The sequence below is a fragment of the Loxodonta africana genome, chromosome 17 (genome assembly GCF_030014295.1).
Source record: "Loxodonta africana isolate mLoxAfr1 chromosome 17, mLoxAfr1.hap2, whole genome shotgun sequence".
Taxonomy (NCBI): Eukaryota; Metazoa; Chordata; class Mammalia; order Proboscidea; family Elephantidae; genus Loxodonta; species Loxodonta africana.
The window spans coordinates 76,653,220-76,672,975 of record NC_087358.1 but is presented as its reverse complement, the minus strand read 5'-3'; the positions used below and the strand labels follow the sequence as shown (position 1 = coordinate 76,672,975).

General features: G+C 44.6%; 1 pseudogene; it reads right to left on the bottom strand.

Moving 5' to 3' along the window:
* Positions 1-2,508: 2,508 nt before the first annotated feature.
* On the bottom strand, positions 2,509-4,001 carry LOC100656309 (cysteine desulfurase-like; annotated as a pseudogene).
* Positions 4,002-19,756: the final 15,755 nt, after the last annotated feature.

Here is a 19,756-nt window from a genome sequence, read left to right as displayed (position 1 = left end):
TTCACAGTATCAGGGAAGTTTTCTGCGAAGAAATCCTCAGTAATTTTCTCTGTATTTTCTGTTATCCCTCCTTGTTCTGGTACTCCAATCAGTCGTAGGTCATTTCTGTTGATAGAGTCCCACATGATTCTTAAGGTTTCTTCATTTTTTTTAATTCTTTTATCTGATTTTTCTTCAAATATATTAGTGCCAAGTGATTTATCTTTGAGTTCAGATATTCTAGCTTCTATTTGCTCAATTCTACTCCTCTGACTTTCTATTGAGTTATCTAATTCTGTAATTTTATTGTTAATCTTCTGAATTTGTGATTGCTGTCTATGGATCTTTCCAGCTTATTAAATTTTTCATTATGTTCCTGAATAATCTTTCTGATTTCTTCAGTTGCTTTATCTGTGTGTTCCTTGCCTTGTTCTGCGTATTGCTTCATTTCCTTCCTGATGTCTTGAAGGGTTCTGTGTATTAAACTTTTGTATTCTTCATCTGGTAATTCCAAGAATGCACTTTCATCTAAAAGATCCCTGGATTCTTTGTTTTGAGAGCCTGTTGAGGTGATCATGGTCTGTTTTTTAATGTGACTTATTATTGACTGTTGTCTCCAAGCCATCTATAAGTTATTGTATTAGTTTATGCTTGCTTGCTGTGTTGTAGCTGCTTGTTTTGTTTTGTTTTGGTATACCCCTATGGGTTGCTCGAGTGAGCTAGCTTGATTATTTTCACCTTTGGAGCTCTGAAGTCCTGTCCCCAGCTGGCTAGAGTTGTTATCAGGTATATCAGTCTAGGAGTCCATTCAGTTTTCTTGTATGAATTCAGCTCAGGCTTCCAGGTAGCTGATCATCAAGTGTGTGGTACAGGCTCTGTCCTACAGTCTTAGAGGGGCAGGCGTGATTGGCGTACATACCTGTATCTGATTGCAGCAGGGGGTCACATTCTGAACAAGGCAGGGGCCTGAGAACCGACCCCCAAGTGTCTCTGAGAAAAACCCATCTCTGTTCCCTAGAGCGTGTTGGTGGGCGGGCTCTGCAGAGGAACCATGGGCACCCAATGTTTTTGTTGTAAGGACCAGGAGGTACCAGTTATCCCTGGACCCCTGTCGCGGGTGGCTGGGTGACCCGAGTGGAGCCACCAGTCCTTAGGTCCCTGTTGTCGGTAGGTGAGGACCTTGTTTAATAGGAAAGCAATGTCAAACGTCAAACACTCACCTCTCCACCTCAAACGTCAAACACTCACCTCTCCACCGCACCGCTGAAACGGTTGGAGTTTGCCAACAAGGGCCTATTCTCCCGAAATAGGTGCACAGAGGTCCATGCAGAAGGGAAAGGTGCTCAAGCTCCACGGACGGTTATGCCTGGACGGCAGCCACTTCTGTCCTGAGCTCACCCAGTTAATGGAGCTAGTAAATTATCTTTTCCCCCCAGCTGCAAATTTTTTCCTTCCCTAAGGCGGGAGGACAGCTCCAGGTGCTCACCAGGTTCTATCTCAGGCCTAGGGATTCAGCCTCTGAAGTCGGCTTGGGGGTGGGGTGGGGGGCGCAGTAAAATATACGCAAGTACTTAGCTCTTGCTCAGAGTGCCCTTCTCCTCAGGTTCCGGAAGTGTGAGTGGGCTCTGTGGCTGGCTGCTTCTCCATAAGGAAACTGCGGCCGAGCCCTAGGACCAGTCCACCGCCGCTGCCACCACCGCTCCAGGAATGGTGCCTGAGGGCTCCCTGCAATTCAGGGCCGGTAACTCCTCTTCGCTTCTGAATGGTCTCTTCCTTCCCCTGCCCCTCAGTTCATTGTCTAAGCTTGCCTTTGATGCTCAGGGCTCCCAGCTTGTCACAAATATACTCATTTCACTTGTTTCTTCGGGTCTTTGTTGTAAAGAGGGCTCGACGGAAGTGTCTGTCTATTCTGCCATCTTGTCTCTGCCTCTCAGCTAATTCTATTTTTATTTTTTAAGAAGAGAAACATAAGTTATTTTATTAACGGGCAGAGTCATATAGATATTTCTAGCTCTATTAGGTAAAATGAAAGGAAAGAGGCTGAGAACAGAAAGGAGACGAGCCTTCTAAGTACCATACTGCTTGGTCTACAATCAATATGAAGAGGTGGCCTTTGGAAACACATAAAAGATTAAATGTCAGTTGATTATGCTTGTTCCTGAAGGAACCAATCCAACCAAGCAGCAGAAAGCAACAACTCAAAAGTCCAGGTAGAACATTGGGGTCCTAAAGAGCCGTCTTCCTGTTCCTCTGGCTCTCTCCCCACCAAGTACACAGACATGACCAGCAGCAATATCATACCAAATGTCCCTAATACTTCACAATTAGAATGCCTGCCCACTGTAAGATCAAAGGAAGACTTTTGGAGAGAAATGGGAGAATATTTCCCACCAAAGGAGCTGGGGCTGGGGAAAGGTAGTTTTCTTGTGTGTCTGTCATGGAGGTGGGTGATGCTGAAGTCATCTGGGCTATAGCATTTCTGGTTTGAACATGGAACACCCTCTGGGTGTAACAGGATGCCTGGTGTGCATGGATCAGTGAAGAAGGAGGGTCCGGGCCCACACAAAGTGCCTACTCTTCTAGTGTTGAGTCCACTTGATGCTCTTGATGTCAGTGCCATTCTGCACTATCTCCCAGAGAGGGCTAATTTCTTGAAGACGCTTAACGTGCTGGAGGCAGTTCTCCAGTGTGTAGTCCACTTCTTCCTCTGTAGTGAAGTGGCCAGTGCCAAACCTGATGGGAGAATGAGCTAAATCCTTGTCAGTGCCATTTGCTCTAAGGACATAAGAGGGCTCCAGGGAGGGAGGCAGAGGTGCAAGCACTCCCTGAGGATAAGGTGACATCCTTGAGTCCCATCAGCAGACTTTACCCTTTCACATATGCAGAAGAGAGTTGATACAGCCTGGATTATGATGCTCAGGGTCGCCATTCATCACCACATCTGGAAGGCTCTTCATTATCTTCTGTTGTCATTTGTTCTGATAACTTTGAGATCTGCTTGTGGCCATACTCCATCTCTTGCTGTGCCACTTCACACTAAGCCTCCAGCCCCACCACCAAGGGTATGGGTACTGTCCAAGACCACATACCCCCTCCTGTCCCCCTACACTCTGCAGGGCCTCCACACGCACACCAGGCTGGTGGTGAATGTAGATAACACCAAGCCCTTTTGGACCACAGATTTTGTGACCACTGTTGAAACTCTGGTGGCTTAGTGGTTAAGAGCTACAGCTGCTAACCAAAAGGTCAGCAGTTTGAATCCACCAGGCGCTCCTTGTAAACTGTATGAAGCAGTTCTACTCTGTCCTATGGGGTCGCTATGAGTTGGAATCGACTTGATGGCAATGGGTTTTGTTTTGTTTTGATGCTCGTGAGATCAATTTTCATGTTGTTGATATCAAATGGGATTTTTTCCAACGGCCTTGGCTGCATCTGTGTGGATATATACCTTTCTGGAACTGCAAATCCACCCTATTTCTGAAATGGGCTTCTTCACTCCCATCTTAGTTCACAGTCATGACTGAGCCTTTAATTCCTTTAGGTTGATGGTCCCACCCTTCTGCACTGGAAAGTAGGTGACCTGAAAGCCCTCAGCTCCCAGTGAATGGCAGGAAACCAAGATACATTTGTGTTCAGTCTGGGTGGTGATCAAGTGCTTTTTCTGTGACTTGTAGAACCTAGCCACCCCCTTAATTGCTGTGTTATTGGATTCAGTAGCATCGCTAGTGAAAATGAACTCAAGAGGGTCAGCCCCAATCAGATATGCTACTTGCTGGTGAGAATGTTCCAGGACTGCCTCCCTTTCCCAGCTGTAAGCGTGTGTCTGCGAGTGTGGGCTCCCATAGTAGTTGACTAGGTAAGGGATCATGACATCAAGTACCTCAGGGCCCAGAGGAGTTGTAGCTTGCATACTCATATAGAGAGTTTGCAGCACGGACTCCATCCCTGGAGTAAGGACTATATCTGAGGGAACAGCTGACTGAAGAGTGTGATCTACAGCTTGCAAGCGTAGCCCCCGAATGGGCACCCCAGACTTCCACGCAGGAGCCACCGTCAAGGCAGAGGCCACCTGCCTCCAGGTGACTCAGCAACATGGTCCAGATGGCAGAGTCCCCCACCCTAAGAGTGAAACTCAACTGATTTTTGTGTGTTGATCTAGTACCCTGCAATGTTACTAAATTCCTCTATTAGTTCCAGCAGTTTTCTTCTGGAATGTTTAGGGTTTTCTGTGTATAGGATCATGTCATCTGCAGATAGGGATAGTTTTACTTCTTCCTTTCTGATTTGGATACCTTTTATTTCTTTTTCTTGTCTGATTGCTGTTACTAGCACTTCCTGAAAAATGTTGAATAAGACTAGTGATAATGGGCATTCTTGTCTCATTCCCAATCTCAAAGGGAAGGCTCTCAGCCTTTCTCTGTTGAGTATAATGTTGGCTGCTGATTTTGCATGTATGCCCTTAATTATGTTGAGAAATTTCCCTCCTATTCCAATTTTGCTGAGAGTTTTTATTGGGAAACGGTCTTGAATTTTTCAAATTTCTTTTCTGCATCGATTGATATGATCTGTGTTTCTTTTCCTTTGTTTTACTTATGTAGGAGATTACATTGATTGATTTGCTAATACTAAGCCACCCTTGTAATCCTTATAATCATAAGTTTTTATATATCGTATTTTTATTATCATTTAGTTCAAAGTGTTTTCTAATTTCCATTGTGACTTTTTCTTTGACTTATGGGTTATTTAGAAGTGTATTTCCAAACATTTGACAATTTTCCAGTTACCATTTTGTTATTGATCTTGATTGTTGTTGATTTATGGCCTGGCATATGATCTATTTTGATGGATTTTCCCTTTACACATGAAACTAATGTTCTAAATATTTTCAAGTTACTAGGTGAAGTGTTCTGCACATTGTCATGTAAGTAAAGTTTGTTAATCTTGTTCAAATTATCTATAGCTCTTCTAATTTTTTAACTATGAGCATGGATTTGTCTTTTTAGTTTTGTCAGTTTTTTACTTTATATGTTTTGAGTTTGTCCCTGTTGTTGTTGTTAGGTTTTATTGAGTCGGTTCTGACTCATAATGACCCTGTGTACAATGGAACAAAACACTGCCTGGTCTTGTGCCATCCTCACAGGCATTGCTGTCTTGAGCCCATTATTGCAGCCATTGTGTCAATTCATCTTGTTGAGGGTCTTCCTGTCTTTCACTGACCCTCTACTTTACCAAGCATGATGTTCCTTCTCCAGGGGCTGGTCCTTTCTGATAACATTTCCAAAGTACATGTGATGAAGTCTGGCCATTCTACTTCTAAGGAGCATTCTGGCTGTACTTCTTCCAAAACACATTTGTTCGTTCTTCTGGCATTCCGTGGTATATTCAATATTCTTTGTCAATACCATAATTAAAAGGCATCGATTCTTCTTCAGCCTTCCTCATTCATTGTCCAGCTTCACATACATATGAGGTGATGGAAGATACCATGGCTTGGGTCAGTTGCGCCTTAGTCTTCAAAGTGACATCTTTGCTTTTTAACACTTTAAAGAGGGCTCTTGCAGCAGATTTGCCCGATGCAATATGTTGTTTGATTTCTTGACTGCTGCTTCCATAGGCATTGATTGTGGATCCAAGTACAATGAAGTCCTTGATGACTTCAATCTTTTCTCCATTTATTGTGATGTTGCTTATTGGTCCAGTTGTGAGAATTTTTGTTTTCTTTATGTTGAGGTGTAATCCATACTGAAGGCTTTAGGCTATTCCTAGATATTTCAGTTTTGTCCATTATAATTTCTTCTCTGAACCTTGCGTTACTTAAACCAAACAAACAAAAAAAGCCAACAAACAAACCCCAAATCATAGCCATTGAGTTGACTCTGACCCATGGCAACCGCATGTATATTAGAGTAATGGTACTCGACAGGGTTTTCTTGGCTGTAATCTTTGTGGAAGCAATTTGCCAGGCCTTTCTTCCTCAGCACTGCTGTGTGAGTTCCAACCACCAACCTTTAGGTTACTTGTCGAGCACAAATTGTTTGCACCACCAAGGGTTCTTATGAGTTACTTAGAAGCGTGTTATTTGCATTTTTATTGTTAAAGGTTTTTAGCAAGGGAGTGAGGCAATAAAATTAATTTCTTAAAAAAATGTGATTGACAATGAAGGTAGATTTTCATCTGCCATGCTCCTCTGATGTCTGTCTCTCAACCTGCTCCTTCACAGTTATAAAAATAAACTGAAGACTTACCAGTTAAGCCAATCACTGATACACTGACTACTCCCACTGCTTTGGTTCTATGAAAAATTAAGCTAAATCCTCATAGCATGTTGGGTTACCTTTCATGTTGTTCATTTCTGTCTGTCTCTCTCAAACACTGCATTGGGTGGCTTGGATTCTGTTGGCTCTGACTGGTTTTTGAATACCAGCGTCTGACTTTAATCTCTGCGAGTTGTTTGTATCTAATATATTAGAGATAATCTGATGGCATTCACTAAAATGTTCTTATCTCAAAGTGAATCATAGGACACAATCCACTTTAGCAAGTGTAAGCATTTCATGCTGATTGCCAGCTTCCAGTTTTCTGAGATCTTTAAAATGTGAATACTTTTTATAAGTGAATGTTTGTAACCTTCGTTCTAGATGGTTTCTTAAACAAAATAAGGAAACAATTTTCTTGCTTGGTGGGCATTCTGCTGTTTTTAAATCTATCTGTAATCCGGAGTATACACTTAATGTAAAACTCTGAATTTGATTTATATTCAATAGCTTCAGAGAAATTATCATACAGTTTTGGTGGTCGGCAGAGGAATTATTGGAATAAAAATATCACAGCTTCTGTGCTGCGTGCAGACACTTACTGAGTGTGATGAAGGACTTATGCTCTAGCCGAGCGCACATTCTGAGCAATTACGCCAAGTGCCAAGACCATTAAGGCTCAGATGCCAAGTGCCTGTAGGGAGGGTTCTGTTACAGGATTCAGCAACCAGCCCCTGGCTTACTTGCCAGACAGTGACACTCCAGGCTTCCTGATAATGATGCCAGCCTGGCTGAGACTCAGCAGCTCCAGACCCTCTCCCCAGTACTGCTTACGTCCTTACCCTTGCCTATCTGCCCTTCTGCCTGCCACTGAGTGCACCATTGGGGACCCCAGCTGACACGTTGCACCCCCCCTTTGCTGTGCCTCCGCCTCGCTCCTCCAGCTTGGCAGTTTGAAAGGAGAGGTTGCCACTTCCTGTTTCACTTCAGGGGCCTCCATTCAGAGACTTGGGGCATATCCTGGCACTCAAGGAAACTGGGTGTTGGGTTGGGATAGGGAGACCCACTCAGCAGGTTATGAACATCCAGGTACTCCTGTCCCGTACCCGCCAAAAACCTGGAAGAATACGAGTAGCCTTTACTAACTCCAACATTCTTAAAGGTGAGTTGATATCTAGTTCTGTCATTTCACTATCCTGCCGTGTCCGGCCCCCTCACACCATTCCCCCCACCGAAAAAAAAAAAAAACGAAACACTAGAGCAGTGGAAAATCTCAACAATTTGACTTTCATCCAGAACCGAGGCTCTTTATTTTTTTAAAACTAAGCATTTGGTCCAAGCTCCTCTGATTTTCTCTGTGGGAACCTGAATCCGCACCCCCTCCCTGGGCTCCCAGAAGGAGCAGATGGGGAACTTGATGAGGCTTGGACGTCCAGGACTTTGACAGGCTGAGAGAACTATTTGCCAGGCTGAATTGTAATTAAAAAGCCGATCCTCCTTCTTTTTTGCACTTATGAACTTATCTGAAGAATCAACAGAGTATGTAATCATGCAGAGAAACAAATCTGTCTGTGTAAATGAGAATCAGCATTTGAAGTTGGGCTTCGCAGCAGTGGTAAGTCATGTGGGCTGGTTAGGGTGACGGCTTAGGCTCTTCCTGGTGGCTTTCCTTGTGCTGTCGTAAAGGGTGATGGGCCACCATCAGAGTCCATGCGCAGGCTGAGGCTGGAGAAGGCGGCCGTCCTCTTTCCCCTTCCTGCCTCCGTCTCTGCCTGAGCTCTGCCTGCTATGAATGTTCCTGGACTGCACGATTCTGAAGCAGTTTTTTGGGTCTTGTTAGCGACAACTCCAGGCACCAGATTGTTAACATTTATCTGCTTTCTAATACTTAAAAAACCAACTCCTTGATTCTTGACATTTCCATGTGTGAGTGTTCAAGAAACACTTATGAACAAGCTGTGGCAACTGCCAAATTGAGTGCACCCTTAGAAAGTCGAGAGCAAACAGGCATGGCCACGTGTGGCCTGTGGGGTTGTTGTCAGAATAACCGTATCTCTTGAAGATGTTCCAAAGGAGATGAGAACTGATTTTTCTCACTTCAGGAGCTCTTCTGTGGGGCCTTGGTAGGATCAGGGTGGAAATGGAAGTGGTGGAGGCAGGACGCGGTTGAGTTGGTGCAGCACCTGTGAGGAAAGAAGAGCAAGCTCTCTGTGTCCTGAAGATGAGAGACTTAAAGAGATCTAACCAAAGCCAGGCTGTGTGCATACTTCTGGGGGACGAGGGGAAGAAGTCACTTGTATGGACTCCCTTCCAGGTGGCAATGACTTATGCTGCTGTTTGGGACCATTTCCCCCATAGTCAGCTGCAACTCCAGCTCTGAATTCTACCATGAAGTCAGGCAGGCATGAAAAGTGCCAATTGCTTGGGAAGGTGGACTCTGGAGAAGGGATAGAAAAGGTCTTCCCAGCACAAGACTGGGAGTCCCTGGGAGATACAAACTGTTAACACCCTCGGCTGCTAACCAAAGGGGCCACCCAGAGGCACCTCAGAAGAAAGTCCTGGTGATTTGCTTCCAAAAAAACAGCCATTGAAAACCCTATGGAGCACAGTTCTACTCTGACACATATGGAGTTGCCATGAGTCAGAGTCAAGGGCAACTGGTATACAAGACCGGAGCTTTACCTTCCGAAATGGAGTTGCCTTGGCTGGAGATGAGACCTGGTTACCTTCAGTCAGGCCCAACCCTGAGCCACCACTGCACAAGAACAACCACAGCTGGGATTTTGCATGCCAGCCATAACACTCCCTTAGTTGCTTCTAGGTGGCCTGGACGGACGCGCAGATCCTATCTGTTCACAGTCATTTGTGTGATTTCGTTTTGTTACAGTTCATCACACTTGTCTCTGTCTCCTTCACATTCACAGACAATGAAATTAAGTAACCCACTTTAGTGAAGCAATTATATTTTAACTCTATTATGTGCAATTATCCACTCACTAAATTAAAAAAAAAAAATTTTTTTTAATCGCCTCAGCTGGAGCGCCCTGATGTTGGTATCTCACCCACTGCCTCTGGGGAGGGCTGGGGGCACTGGACTCTGACACTAACCCTCCTGCTGCCCTTGCTGCTGTGCCACAAGTGGCTTCGTGTTGCCGTAGGGCAGGGACCAGTTGCCATTCCTGGCACACTCAGCGGAGCTCTTGATCGCTGTGTCAGTGGCCTAGCGCTTTCTCATCTGCTTTGCTGTGCATGCAGAGTTGTTTATCTGAGCCCCAGATCCCCAGGTAATCTAGCTTGGAAGGCCAGAAAAACAAACCTGGATAATCATAGCCAGGTTCTGTGGTCTGACTTTAAAATTTTTCTTCGGTCATTGAGGCTTTAGGTACCTGGGGGCAGAGGTAGGAGGCAGAGACCCCTGATACACTCCTTTTACCTTTGCAGTTAACTCCAGTGGTAACTTAAAAAAACAAAGTTTTAATTATATGATATCTGCTTCATTCAAAATAACACGTCACTTATAACACGTCACACCACAAAGCATGATAAAATAGTCACCGATGGACTCAACACCCAACTTACTGTCTAGACTCGTCCACCTCACGCGTATACACCCCGTCCCCTGTCCCCTGTCTTCTCTCAGACAGAGCATGGCTGCTCTTCTGTCCTTACCTTCCACTTGGTGTTTTAAAGGTTGTGTCACATAGGTGTGGATCCCCATTCATTATTCCTTAATTTTGCATGTTTTGAGCTTTGTTAAAGCGGTATCATTCTGTACGTAGTTGTCTTAGGATGTGTTCTCTCGAGAAGCAAAACCAGTAAAGTGTATAAATATGTATAGAGGAAGATATATATCAAGGAAATGGCTCATGTGGTTGTAGAGGCTGGGAAGTCCCAAGTCCATGGGTCAGATAGGAGGCTTCATTGGGCTCACAGCCTGCAGAAACTGACAAATCTCAAGATTGGCTGGCAAGACGGTAGGTAAGTTGCTAGCTCAAGCCCCAAGAACCAGAGGTCAGATGAACAGGAGCCAGGTGCATGATCCAGAGTGAGAAAAAGCCCTTGAGCCTTGCCAGAAAGTCCACCTGTATTGGATGAACCCCACGCCCCCAAGGAAACTCCCTTTCAACTGATTGGCCACTCAGCAGATCCCATCAAGAAGGTGGTCACATTATATCAGATCTCATCATGGAGGTGATCACATCATTCCAACTGCTAAACTACATCATAACTTCCAAACCACTGAGAATATGGCACAGCCAAGTTGACACACAACCTTAATGATCACTGTAGCCTTCTAGAATGTACTTTTCTCCAGTTAGTGTAATGTTAAAGATTCATCTTTGCAACTGTGTAGAGTTATAATTCATTCTTCTTCACTGCTGTATAATATCAGTTTGTATGATGAGTTATTTATCCGTTCTCCTGTCAAATGAAATCTTGGGCTTTCTAGGTTTTTTTTGTTTTGTTTTTTGTTTTACATTATGAATAATGCCTCCATGAACATTCCTGTGTGCATATACAAGTGCAAACGCATGAGAAGTTTTCTACCCTGCAGTGGAACCTCTGGACTGTAGAGTATAGAATGGTCAGGATTAAGAGAGTACCGGGTTATTTTCCAAAGTGGTGAAACTAACTCACACTCCCTCTAGTCAGGCAGTATCTTTTATAATTTTCCAGATACCCACAAGTGTTCTATGTCCAGTGTGACATAATGGTTAAAAGCATTACTTAGGTATAAATTCCAACTCTGTTCTCTGTAGGTTGTGGGACCTTGGAAAATTTAATTGCTCTTCAAAAGCCTCAGTTTTCTAATTAGTAAAAGTAAGGCATAGGTTTACTGTGAGAATTAAAATAATCTATGCAAATCCTTAGCACAGTGTGTGGCATATAACAGTACCTAGTAGCTTTTTTTTTTAGTAGCTATCAGCAATTACTATTAGATGCTAAACCTATAGCTGAGAGTGAGGGGAAATACTTGAATACAGTGCCTAATAGCTAGTGCTCACATTGGAGACCTGCTTGCATTACGAAAATGCAGCATCCTCCAGTAACCCCAGTGACTTAATGCTGCCAGATATGATGCTGATAGTTGTTGTCAAGTTGGCTCCGACTCGCAGTGACCCCACATACAGCAGAATGAAATGCTGTCTGGTCCTGTACCATCTTCATGATGTTGGTATGCTTGAGTCTATGGTTACGGCCACTGTGTATTTCAAGTGCCTTCCAGCTCATCTTCTAGCACTATATCAGACAACATTCTGTTGTGGTCTGTAAGAGTTTCATTGGCTAATTTTTGGAAGTAGATTGTCAGGCCTTTCTTCCTAGTCTTAGTCTGGAAGCTGTGCTGAAGCTTGTCCACCATGGGTAACCCTGCAGTTATTTGAAATACTGGTGGCATAGCTTCCAGGATCACAGCAACATGGAAGTCATCACAGTAGGAAAAACTGACAGAGGGGTGGCAGGCTGCCATGTATATAAAAAAAAGCTAATCTTAATCCCTCAAGCTATTATTTAGGATCCTTCCTACTTTGTGTCACAGATTAGATGCTGTCCTGCGGAAAAATGAGAAATCAGTAAGACATCGGGAGGTATAGACATTTTCTGTTTTGTGACACAGGTGGTAGCTCAGTTTACCTGAGTGACACCCACTGCTACTGCAGTCATCATCTACCTATTGTCTGGTGTTTCTCATCACGACATCAGTAGCGTGTCTCTGCTCTCAGGGTCCCTTCCTGTACCGAGGCTCCCTGCCACTGATGCAGCTGTCCTTAGAGACAGCCAGTGCTGGTGCTAAGAGCCTCTGGCTTTACAAGGCACATTCATGGATGGCCTGTCATTTGCCTCCCCACTGAGTTTCTCACAGTTAAGTGTTATTTCCATTTCTATTTGTACAGATAAACAGAGAGAGAATTAAGTGACTTGTCTGATGTGAGTGACAGAGGTTTGACTCAAGCCCAAATCCGGTGACACCTGATCCGGCTTTTTCATTGCTTCACCCTTCCTTACCGTGTTATGCCTCAGAGCACATGTTTATGTGTTTGTCCTTCTCTGTTATTTAATTTAATCTTATGTATCACGGACTTCCAGAAGAGTGTTCCTTAGAAGTGAAGATAGCGAGACTTCGTCTCACGTACTTTGGACATATTATCAGGAGTGACCAGTCCCTGGGGAAGGATATCATGCTTGGTAAAATAGAGGGCTAGTGTGAAAGAGGAAGACCCTCAACAAGATGGATTGACACAGCGGCTGCAACAATGGGCTCAAGCATAGCAATGATTGTAAGGATGTCTCAGTACCGGGCAGTGTTTCATTCTGTTGTGCATAGGGTCACTATGAGTCAGAACTGACTCGATGGCACCTAAAAACAACACCTGATTATACTAAAAAAGAAAAAAATCCATTTGTGTCTCCAGAAGTGGCTTTAACCCTTAGTCAGAACATTGGACAAAGTGCACTGTCAAGCTGGCTTTCAAAAGGATGGATGAAGAATTAATTGTGAAAGGCTTATTAGTAATGGAAAGGCTTAAGATGAGGGGACTTAATTTCTCCCAATCAAGTTTTAATTACTGAAAAGTTAGTAGCAGCTGAAGCATCTAGTTACTGCACTGTTTATTGCCATGAGATTTTTTCAAAAGACCTTCCACTGCCTCATTGCTGTCTCTTCTTCAATCGATCCTAATATTGTCTTTTCAGCATTCATGCTGATATTTTAAAAGGTCAGTATTGGGCTGCTTCTCATGTCATGATGTGGTGGAGGTTCAGTCAAGGCTGGCTCCACGTGGTGCAATTGCACAATGCCTGCCCACAGCTTGGGGCCATTCCACGCACAGCTGATGGCCAGAACCACCCAGTGTCCCAGCGACTCGGGCTCGGGGCCAGTGCTGTCCACCCATGCTCTCCTCACTCCCACCCTCCCACCATCCGAATGCCTGTGAGGATGGAGAACCAGTCTCTAAGAGGAGTAGTCACTGCTGTCCGTCTGTCGGTCTGTCCTACTGTGGTAGCTTGCATGTTGCTGAGATGCTGGAAGCTATACCACTGGTATTTCAAATACAAAACAAATCAGTCTCAGAAGAAATACAATCAGAATGTTCCTTAGAAGCAAGGATGGTGAGACTTCGTCTTCCTCATTGTTGTTACGTGCTGTCAAGTCTGTTTTAGCTGATAGTGACCCCATATGTCAGAGTAGAACTCCCCCATAGGGTGTCTAGCTGAATTCTTTACAAAAGCAGATCGCCAGATCTTTCTCCCGGGAGCTGCTGGATGGGTTTGAGCTGCCAGCCATAAGTTAGCAGCCAAGCACTTATCATTTGTGCCACCAGGGCTTTGGACATGTCATCAAGAAAGACGCTAGAAGAGGCCGTCGTGTTTGGTATAGAGGGTCAGCGAAAACCAGAGAGACCCCCACTGAGATGAATTGAAATAGCCACAATGGACTCAAACACGCCAGTGATTGTGAGGATGGTGCAGGACCAGGCAACGCTGTCCTGTTGTACATAGGTCGCCATGAGTCAGAGCCTCCTTGATGACAGATGACAACAAGAGGAGTCAAAAAGAGTTGCTGGTCGTCGCCGCGTGTGGAGCATTTGGAGTATTTACACACACCTGTTTGCTGGGAAGCGGTCAGGCCCAGACTGAAGCAGCAGGAAGCACTTTCCAACAATTCTGGGCTTTCCTCTGAATATCCGTCAGGGCGTAACCTATCCAACAGACTTTGTGACTGACTTCCTGCAGGTAATAAAAGGCGTTTTCCCCACGCAAGTCAGGCTACACGTCTTTGTCTTGTCAGCTGGTTGGGTTTGTCCCAGAGGCACCCAGGTTGTGAATTGGGGGAGCTGTCCCCGGCTAGGCCCTGCCTTCTGCTGCAGCTCAGCAGCCTGCACATCACGGCAAGCTGAAGCTGTTGTACCCTGGCACCTTTGTCAGAAAGTGTGTGTTCTCTGCACACAGCCTGCACTTTGCCTTGTTCGTGCTGTGCCCTGAAATGGCTTCCCTTACTCTGTTTTTGCTTCTTGAAATCTCACAAGGTTGCGCAAAACTTTTACTGATCCCCTCTGCTAATCCACTGCCTTCTCTCCCACCTCTGAACCCCAGAACACACTGTACCTAATTAATTCTCTGTGTATTTCATCCGCAAACATTTCTGTGTCCTACGGCGTTAAGGTTAGCACTGAGCATTTGATTGCAGTCAGAACAGACCTGGTTCTTGTTCTCATGCAGCATGGGGCCTTTATTTCCACAACTCTCCATTGTAAGACCCGGGAAGGGCCTGGGTCTTACTTATCTTTGTGTTCTCTTCAGGGACCAATAACTAATCCCTGAATATCAGTTGAACTGACTTGGTCTTTGGAAGTCAGAGAAGTTCTCAGTAAGCATCTGAAATAGATTTTCCTAAAGTTGCTCCATGTTACCAGGCTGTTGTGCGTGCACTGTGTATTCTCTGCTCCGGGGCCCTTCTTAGACACCACATTCTGGCCACAGAGCCCAGTTCTCGGCCTCTTAAGGATGGTTCCAGTAGCTAAGGGCTTGATTCACTGTGTGGTCTATTTGTTGTTGTTAGGTGCCGTCGAGTCAGTTCCGACTCATCTCGACAGAATGAAACACTGCCCGGTCCTGCAGTGTTCTCACAATTGTTGCTATGCTTGAGCCCATTGTTGCAGTCACTGTTTCAGTCCATCTTGTTAAGGGTCTTCCTCTTTTTCAATAACCTTCTACCTTACCAAGCATGATGTCCTTCTCCAGGGACTGGTCTCTCCCGATAACACGTCCAGAGTATGTGAGATGCAGTCTCCCCATCCTTGATTCTAAGGAGCATTCTGGTTGTACTTTTTCCAAGACAGATCTGTTTGTTCTTTTGGCAGTCCATGGTATATTCAATATTCTTTGCCAACACCACAATTCGAAGATGTCAGTTCTTCTGCTGCCTTCTTATTCATTGTTCAGCTTTCGCATGCATATGAGGTGATTGAAAACACCATGGCTTGGGTCAGGAGCACCTTAGTCCTCAAGGTGACATTTTTGCTTTTTAATGCTTTAAAAAGGTCTTTTGCAGCAGATTTTCCCAATGCGATGCATCTTTTGATTTCTTGACTGCTGCTTCCATGGGTGTTGATTGTGGATTCAAGTAAAATGAAATCCATGACAACCTCAATCTTTTTCTCCATTTATCATGATGCTGTTTACTGGTACAATTATGAGGATTTTTGTTTTCTTTCTGTTGCAGTGTAATCCATACTGAAGACAGTGGTCTTTGGTTTTCATCAGTGAGTGCTTCAAGTCTTCCTCACTTTCAGTAAGCAAGGCTGTGTCATCTGCATAACGCAGGTTGTTAATGAATCTTCTTCCCATCCTGATGCCACGTACTTCTTCATATAGTCCAGCTTCTCAGATTATTTGCTCAGCATACAGATTGAATAGGCATAGTGAAAGGATACAACCCTGTTGCACACCTTTTCTGACTTAAAACTATGTAGTATCCCCTTGTTCTGTTCGAATGTCTGCCTCTTGACCCATGTACAGATTCCTCATGAGCACAATTAAGTATTCTGTAATTCCCATTCTCTGCAGTGTTATCCATAATTTGTTATGATCCACACAGCCAAATGCCTTATCATAGTCAATAAAACACAGGTAAACATCTTTCTGGTATTCCCTGCTTTCACCCAGGATCCATCTGACATCAGCAATGATATCCCTGGTTCCACGCCCTCTTCTAAATCCAGCTTGAACTTCTGGCAGTTCCCTGTCGATATACTGTTGCAGTCGCTTTTGAATGATCTTCACCAAAATTTTGCTTGCATGTGGTATTAATGATATTGTTCAATAATATCCGCATTTAGCTGGATCACCTTTCTTGGGAATAGGCATAAATATGGATCTCTTCCAATCGGTTGGCCAGGTAGCTGTCTTCCAAATTTCTTCGCATAGATGAGTGAGCACTTCCAGCGTTGCATCTGTTTGTTGAAACATCTCAACTGGTGTTTCGTCAATTCCTGGAGCCTTGTTTTTCACGAATGCCTTCAGTGCAGCTTGGACTTCTTCGTTCAGTACCCAGGAGGTACTGATTGTATATTACCTCCTGAAATGTTTGAACATCCACCAATTCTTTTTGGTACAGTGACTCTGTGTATTCCTTCCATCTTCTTTTAATGCTTCCTGCATCATTTAATATTTTCGCTGTAGAATCCTTCACTATTGCAACTTGAGACTTGAATTTTTTCTCCAGTTCTTTCAGCTTGAGAAACGCTGCGCGTGTTCTTTCCTTTTGGTTTTCTACCTCCAGCTCTTTGCACATGTCATTATAATACAATAGAAAGCCTTCCAGCGACCTTGGGCTCCCTTGCCCTATTTGGAACTAAAGAGTTTCCTAGCATATACAAACACTCCAGCTGGAAGCCGCAGTCACAGAGTGTTGACTGGTGGGTCAGGGGCTAGCAATGCTGCCACTGTCTCCAGTGTCTGTCTTCTTTGTGCACACCACCAGTGCTGACCACCAGCTAGGGTCCAGGTACTTTGGATACTTTATGTCTCATCCTCAAATCAACCCCATGAGGGAGGCATCAGTATTGCTGTTTTTCAGATGAGAATAGGAGGGTGAGAGGAGTTGAATCCCTGGGTAGCGCAAATGGCTTACGTTCGACTACTAACCTGAAGGTTGGTGGTTCGAACACACCCAGTGATGCCATGGAAGAAAAAACCTGCCAATCTGCTTTATAAAGATTACTGCCAAGAAAGCCCCACAGAGCAGTTCTACCCTGTAACATGTGAGTCGGAATTGACTTTAACAGTTTTGTTATTTTTGAGGAGTTGAGGGGCCTTCCCCAGTGCAGAGCAGGGGCTCAGGACCAGTTCTGTCTTCCTGTGCTCCCCTTGTCTCCCCATCTCCCTTGCTCTAATGAAGGAAAAGTAGTCAATCAGTCTCTGAGGCAAGTAGAAAGAGGAAGTTGGCCATCCTGGTGTGCAGAGCATTTGGGGCATTTACCCACATGTTTCTTAGGAAGAGGTTAGTTCTAGATTGAAGCACTTTCACACACTACTGCTTTGGCTGTTTAAAGGGCAAGCTTTTCATCTGACCAGAGCTGCCTAACAGTGAGTGCCTTGAGCTCTGGAGATGACCAACTTCTGAGGCTTCCAGCAGGCAAGTAGAAAGCATATTTATGCATTTATACATGTTCCCACTATCAGTCAAGGAGGCGGGTCACCACGACTTTCAGGTATGAAAAGCTGATTTGCTGTCTCCACCTCTGCTTGCATTAAAACAGAAAACCCAACCCCCTAAACTAAAGGGTGTGTGATTGGAGATTTGAGGTGACCAGTTAGTGAAAGAGCTGGGCCCCTAACATCTGCCCTTTATCCACAGTAAAGGATGTCACTGGAACACAGATTCAATACCAGGCTAATTTAAATCAGAATTTGGTAGCTCTGTGGAAAGAGCTAAATTCCTCCCACCTAATAGTTGTTAGCTGCCGTCCAGCCAGCTAACAGCTCATGGCAACCTCATGCACAACCGAATCAGACCGTTGTGATCCACAGACTTTTTATTGGCTGATTTTTGGCAATAGATCACCAGGCCTTTCTTCCTAGTATGTCTTAGTCTGGAAGCTCTGCTGAAACCTGTTCAGCGTCAAGCCTCCACTGACAGAAGGTGGTAGCTGCACTTGAAGTGTGTTGTTCAGCAATCTCCTGCCATGGAAAGCAAGAATTCTGTCACTGAACCACCAGTACCCTCCCATTGCCAGCTATTTACTGCTTAAAGTAAATGCATTGCTTAGACTAAGAAGTGTGTGGTTAGCAGTATAAAACCTAGGATGCTATACTCTATTTGGTCCGGATAGAACCTGAACTATAAATCTATTGAAATTTGTGTTTGCACTCCTTTTTTTTTTTTTTTTTAACCCCATGAAGCCTGAATATTGACCAAACAATCCTAAAAATTAACCACGTAAGGGAACATCAAGGCTGTAAGGAGTTTGGTGTAGAACTAAAGTGGCTGAGTGGAAAGCTGAGTGGGCCGTGGGATGTGCTGAGCACATAGGCCCTGAAGCTGTCTCCCAGTTCCCCAACGTAGGCCTGTGTAACTGCAGGGAAACTGCCCCCCCGGCCATACTTAGGGGACAGATCAGAGCGTGGTGCTTATGCAGTGTTCACCAGTAAGCCCCAAGTTCTAATAAGCCAAAGAAACCATAGTGTGACTTTCAGAGTATCCCACTTCGTCTATTTTTTCCCAAACTGCACATAATTTTAAAAAGCTTTGTGAAAGCAATGTTCATTTCAAAGCCTTCTTTTTGCCAATGGAAAGTCTTTTTAAAAATAATTGTTAGGCCACTCGACTAGAATACTCAGAGTGTGATTTTGAAGGTACAGCTTATATTGTGCTCAGAAGGTCTTTTTGGTCTGTGGTTTTGGATATTAAAAAATTTATTTTCCCATCTATAGATTTTTGTACTGATTCCTTTGTAAATCTTCTTGCTTACAATTCCTTCATTTTTGTCAGTGGCTTAGGGCAGAATTTTAAATAATTCTACATCCGTATAGTTTGCAAAGATGCAAAACAATATTGCAAAGTTTATATTTTTGCATCATAACAAAACCATGTGATCATATTCAGAAAATTAGGAGGGAATGATATTGCAAATTCATTATTAATAGATAAGTAAAGAAGAAAAAAACCATTGCCATCGAGTTGATTCTGACTCATAGCGACCCTGTAGGAGAGAGTAGAACTGCCCCATAGAGTTTCCAAGGAGCGCCTGGCGGATTTGAACTGCTGACTTTTTGGTTAGCAGCCGTAGCTCTTAGCCACTGTGCCACCAGGGTTTCCGTGTAAAGAAGGGACTGTTAGAATGCAGTGCCAGAACAGGGTAGCCAGACCGCAATACCTGGGCGGGAGAACGGCATGGCGTTTGCTTTCCCAGCCAGAGGAGGTCGGCTTTTGCTGAGAGGCAGTCAGGTGTAACAGGTGGCTGCTTGGGTTCTGCGGCCAGTCCTCGGGGGTCCTCTCCATCTGTCACCTGTGTGATGAGGTAGGTTACCCTGGGAGAGTGACATAGCCCTTTGTACCTCTGCTTCCTCATTGGTCAGGTGCGGACAGTGACATGACCCCTAAATGTGTCAAGACGTAGAAAGTGTAGGCAAGTGCAAAGCCCAGGCTGAGCGCTCCCTCCCTGGCTGTTAAACCAGCTGCCGCAGAGGCTTCGCCGACTCCTGGTGACCCCGCGTATTGCTAGAGTAGAACCGTGCTCCACAGGGTTTTCAGTGGCTGATTTTTCGGAAATAGATCGCCAGGCCTTTCTTCTCAGGTGCCTCTGGGGGGACTGGAACCACCAGCCTTTTGATTAGCAGCCAGGCACATTAACTGCTTACACCACACTGGGATTCCCATTAGAAGTTGCCAAAAAACCAAACCTATTGCTGTGGAGTTGATTCTGACCCGTAGGGAAACTACAGGACAGAGTAGAACTGTCCCATAGTGTTTCAGGGAGCGGCTGGTGAACTCCAACTGCCGGCATTTTGGTTGGCAACCT